A 5,627-nucleotide genomic window follows, 5' to 3' on the forward strand; every position below is an offset into this window, starting at 1 on the left:
TGCTACCTGCATCAAGGGGGCGTGGCCTGTAAGTTTACTGACTTTTCAGATTAAAGAGGGGGCAGAACGAGGACAGCAGTTGCTGTAATGAATTCAGTTCGAAGTTGTTGAGTTTTTATTAAATAAATAATTCAGAGTATTGGTTTTATTCAAATGCAGCAAGCATAGGCTACATAATCCATCAGCAAATAACAATAAATTTTTGATACCCAAACATAAAACCACAGATAAAAGTTCCCAAAAAGTGAAAACAATCGAAGACTCAGAAGTCGACTTGGATTTCCCTTCCGTCTGCCGTCTGCCGTCTGCCGTACTCGTATTTATTTTCTGTGCATAAATAATCAACAAACACTGTGGAGGGAGATGGTGGACAGGGACAGACCGCCAGACAGATAGAGATTTTTGGCAAGCAAGCGACTAAACAAAATATATGAGAATGTGAGTTTTTCGTCTGCCAACCCAAAAGACACGAGATAAAAACGTTGAACAAAATCATAAAAACAGCAGCCAGGCCAAACCCAGCCAAAACACAAACCAAACCGAATCAGACCAATTGCCAGACACCAAAGTTTAATGATACTTTTATGTCTTTTCGATTTAACAACTTTTCTACTCGTACTATTGTTGTTGGTGGTGCTGCTGCTGGTGCTGTTGTTATTTGATAAACAACAATATTAATGTAAACATGAAGGCCTGGCAATAGTTCGACGTTTTGGCAGACAAACAGCAAACGAGACAATTGTACAATTGAATGCACACAAAAATATTTTCGGCCAGGCGCAGACTAAACGGTTGGCTGATTAGGCCAGCAGCCGAAAAAGAGAGAGAGAGAGAGAGATTGGACTGGATTTTGAACTTAAAGTGCATCGTCATTTAAAAGGTCTCCGTTCCTAAATCGTAATATGAACCAGAGAGATAAAATCAAATTTAGAGTATCATTTATTAAGTTAAAGGTTTCTTGATATCAATATATTCGATATTCGATAGTACTATGAAAAGAGTACGACTATTAACTGTCCCCGTATAGATGTACTTATGCAACAGACCCGAAGAATGGAATCAATGCAGTCCACTTGAAGGTGCTATTATCCAGGATGAGCTTATTTTCTTAGCGTTGGTCTTAGTTTTAATTACGTTAGAGTTTCCTATAAGACGATGAATCTGCAAGACTTCAACAGTACTAAAATGGCTCGAGGCTGGTTCTGTTGGATTTTTTTTGTTGTTGTTCCGTCTCATGGGATCGACTGATTCACTGATGTAATCGTTGATATCAATGTTTTGTTATATTGGCCAAAGGCTTGCAAGATGTGGTTTACATTAGAAAAAAATATATGTAGATGTGGTGTTATTTATGCATTATAGTTTAAAAGAGAAATACATAAATATGTTTTAATATGTTTGTCTACACAGATATTTTTGAGTTCTAGAAAGACTTTGGATCCAGCTAATACTCGGATACCCAACAGATCCCTCAGTACGAAATACGATCCAAAGAATGCAATTTTTCAGACTGACCGCAAGGGCAATGCACCCTATTGCTTGCCAGATAAATGGCGTCAATGAGACAGATGAAAAAGGATCTATGTTTTGTTGAATTTCCTTAATAATTTTAGTTTTAATTGGACTCAATAGTTTTCATTAATTTTTTGAAGTGACATATTGCCAAGAAAGTCTTTAATACGAGACTCGTACTAACATTTACATTATATATTGTATATTAAGAGCCGTTCCCCACATGTTCTCTTAGATTTTAAAAAATATTTTATTGCACAAATCTAAATGCCAAATGCCGAAGGGGTTGGAGTGGTTGTGTTTGCGAAAGCTTATACCAAATTTACGTTACAAGTTTGTGCGGCCAGCCCCGGCTCTGGTTGTTCTTGTCCTTGTCGTTGGCAACTCTGGCCATGACAACCCCGAACCGAACTACAGCACTCGTCTGCCCCAACTGTACCATACTGTACGGTACCCAGTACCACCCATGTGTGTGGGGAGTGGAGTGTGCTGGCGGGCTAGAAACTTGGAGTGGTTTTGCGCTGTGGTTGCGCAATCGTCTGTGTTTGTGCTTCGGTTCTTGTGTCCGTGTCCGTGCTCTGGCCTGCTCTTGGGTTTGTTTTTTTTACGTTTTGTTCACTTGCTGTGGTCAACGGTTGTGTCGGTGTTGCCAAAGTGTTGCCATATATTCTAAATATGTTGGTAAGCCCCTCCTGCTAGCCAGTTTCTTGGGAGTGGGGCTCGAGCTCGGGTTCGACTGAAAATTGCAAAACGTAAAAGTGGCCACAACGACAGTTAAACGCAAAACGGTCGAAAAAGCCACTTGGCAAACTAAACGCGTGATTTATGCCTCACCGATGATAAGAGAGAGAAAGGGTTAGAAAAGCAGGTGAAAAAAGGAAGAATGGAAATGGATATATGTAGATAAAGGTGTAGTCTCAGTGTCAGGCTGTTTTGAGGCGAAACGAGGTACGAAATGGTCAACGAAAAACAACTATTAATTGGTAGGTTTACTTACGTTTAATTCTTCACAGATCAATTCAATATATTTGGTATATTCCAGGGTATCCAAATCTTTTCATAGTTTCCGCAGGTAAATGCTCCTTCAAGGAAACCTACATACTTTTTTTTGGTTTCCACACTCTGTTAGACACTTATAAATCTACACCAAGGTTACTTTGCTGGCAGTGGCATATCTTTAAGATACTTTAAGCCCAGCCATAGACACATGAAAGAGAGTGGCTCTGCCGATCTCTGGCATACGATTCCACATTCACATCTTGCGTCTGTCAAAGGCGCATAAATCTATTCAAAGTCTTTACGAAAAATCCAGACAAATGCCAGAGATTACAAAAAGATTTTGGGCAACATGATGCATGGGGCCTCTATTCTTTGAGCGGTAACATGTATGTGTGTGTGTGTGTGTCTATCCCGCACCACAAATGTAACCGACCAACACATACAAAAACAATTAAAGCCTGATTAATAGTTGCAGCCAACAGTCGCTGGAGGTCCTACCTTTCGCCAAGTACTCTCTCCCAACTGGCTCCCAGCCGTCCTGCCGCTGAGGCTGACTGAGGCTGAGTTATGACTTTTGCTGGCACTCGGCTCGGCCTGTTTAGCATACTTTTAGGCCTCAGACATTGTGGGCCCACTTCCTATTTCTCTCTCTTTTTCCCAGGTTTTGTGATGGGAGGCTCTCTCTCGCGCATAACTCAAATTGTTGTTAATTTCACAATGTTAACCCTTAAACCAAAATAGCGTCAGAGGCGTAACATAAATTAATTTGCTCTCCCTACTCTCTCTCTCTTATTCTCACTCTCCATCTCCATCCCCATCTCCATCTGCATTCCACTACGGCAACATAGTATAAATCATTAAATTTTAATGCTTCCCAGGAGATCAATGAACATGACCGCAAATTATACTGAAGCGTGCTTTCAGGCGCATAAAAAGATTTCCCTGCATAAAATGCATTTCATTCAAACAAAAAAAAAGGAGGAATAATAAAATACTGTTTGGCTTGGAGTTGCATTTTGGGCGGGTGTCTGTATCTGTATCTCTGGCTCCGTCCATCGCAAAAGGGCAACAGCTCTTTAAACAGATGCACAAAAATATAATTCGAAATGATAATATACTGGATGACTGACTGTCTAGACTTTAAGCGTTAACAGACGTGGAAAAAATATAATTTATCTAAAGTTTAAACGGAAAACATTTAAGCTTCTAATATATGAAGAAAAAATAATACATTTTTTTAAATGTATTCTTTTATTTTTGCTCAAAAAAACCTTAGACTAGAATTAAATGCAGATAGACAATAACTTAATATTTTAATTGAATTGAATAATTGTGATAGTAAGATGAAATGTTTACCCTTGTATATACATAAATCTGTATAATTGAAAACGATATTTATATACAGCAAAAAGAATAAGCCCAAAATAACCTTCATAAGAGATTGCTGTTATATGTGTATATCATTTTATTATAGATCTTTAAAAAAGTGTCATAAGAATGTTGGTATGTATCTGCAAGTAGCTTGAATGGGGGCATTATGAGAAAGTATTACTGTGTACTATTTGCATGCAAATCAGAATATCATTCAAAGCGTGGCGGAACGTGTGACCCAGTCGCTGGGGTTTATATCTTGCTGCTGACGGTTCTCCGTGTACAAGTCGGCAATGTCTGAATTCATTGGTTCTTCCTAATGATTTGATAGGAGCGACCTGACCGATTGGAGCACTTTTTCTACAGTAAGGGTTGGCGACCATTCATCCTCCAGTATATCCAGGCATAGGAACCCGTTGTTACTTTTGATGCGGATGCGGATAGTTCTTTTGAAATTTTAAATCTAATTGAAAGTGGCCTCCCTGAAGGGAGTGCCTGTAGTGCCGAGAATGGTGACCAACCAGTGGCTGATGGCGTCCAGAACGATATTCCCCTGACACCCGTCCGTTAGACTGAGAATCATTTATTTAATTTTGCGGTTCAGACGAAGGGAGGCGGCCCCGACCCGACGTGGAGACAAGGACAACCGTGGCCCCTGGCCCAGGTCTCCGTTCTGTATCGTTTCAGCTGTGGCGATATGTTGAAGTGCACCGTCGACTGTAGACCTTGGCGATATGTTGAAGTGCACCGTCGACTGTAGACCTTGGTCGAAGTATCCGACGAACTTCAGGGTAGCGCGCTTTGCAGCAGCACTGGCAGCACGACGGTTAGTGATTTGTCGAAGAGGCATGATCTGGAAGACAGTAGAAGCTCGGAAGCTCTTGTATTGGGAGAGCATCATCGCTTACCTTTTGGTTTTAGTCCGCAGAGATTTTGGAAATTTTCTTCACATTTTTTTTTTTAGATCATTCTGTTTACTATAACACGTTTAATATGAATGAGGAAACCCATGTAACAAATAATTACATTAACGTAGCGTGCTCTCACTCATGGTTATAATACTCAGAGTAACAGAACGGGCTAGAATGGATCGTTTGTCAGCTACTATAAAATGCAAGGCAGTCTATTCAGAATTTCGTAACGATATATCACGGGGTATAGCGGAAGTCTCTAGAGATATTAGGCTAACCGTGTTGGACCACCGGAAGAGTGTTCCCTGCATTAAGCACTACCTCAGCTCTTTCGATGCCTAAGAGATCATAGTGTTTATTGTTATCCCTCAGCAGATGAGTTCAGTTCTTTCGGTCAAATTTAATTATGTTTAATCTCAAAATTCTACTAAAATTTAAGTTTGTAAAATCCAGTGGACTTCCTTCAGCAAATGGCAGTATAAACTGCACTTCCGGCGCCTTAAAGCATGCACTACAAGATGCTACATGGCAAACAAACTCAAACATACACACAACGAGAGAGAGCACTCACACTTGTATAGTAAATCAAAAAGTTCTGGAGTGCCAAATAGAGGCGGGCGCATCGCACCCTCCCAGTCGGCTTCCACTTGTAGATACTTATTCCGACTGCATCTGCCAGACACGCCACGCCCTCTCGCAGGAAGGCACTAGGCACTTCCACCAGCGCATTTGACATGAGAAATCATAAACAAGTTGTGCAAACTTCTGCTCGCTCGCATACATAAAACTCCATTTTGCAACAGGAAGTCGCTGACACACACACACACACATACA

The sequence above is a fragment of the Drosophila miranda genome, chromosome 4, assembly GCF_003369915.1.
Source record: "Drosophila miranda strain MSH22 chromosome 4, D.miranda_PacBio2.1, whole genome shotgun sequence".
Lineage (NCBI taxonomy): Eukaryota > Metazoa > Arthropoda > Insecta > Diptera > Drosophilidae > Drosophila > Drosophila miranda.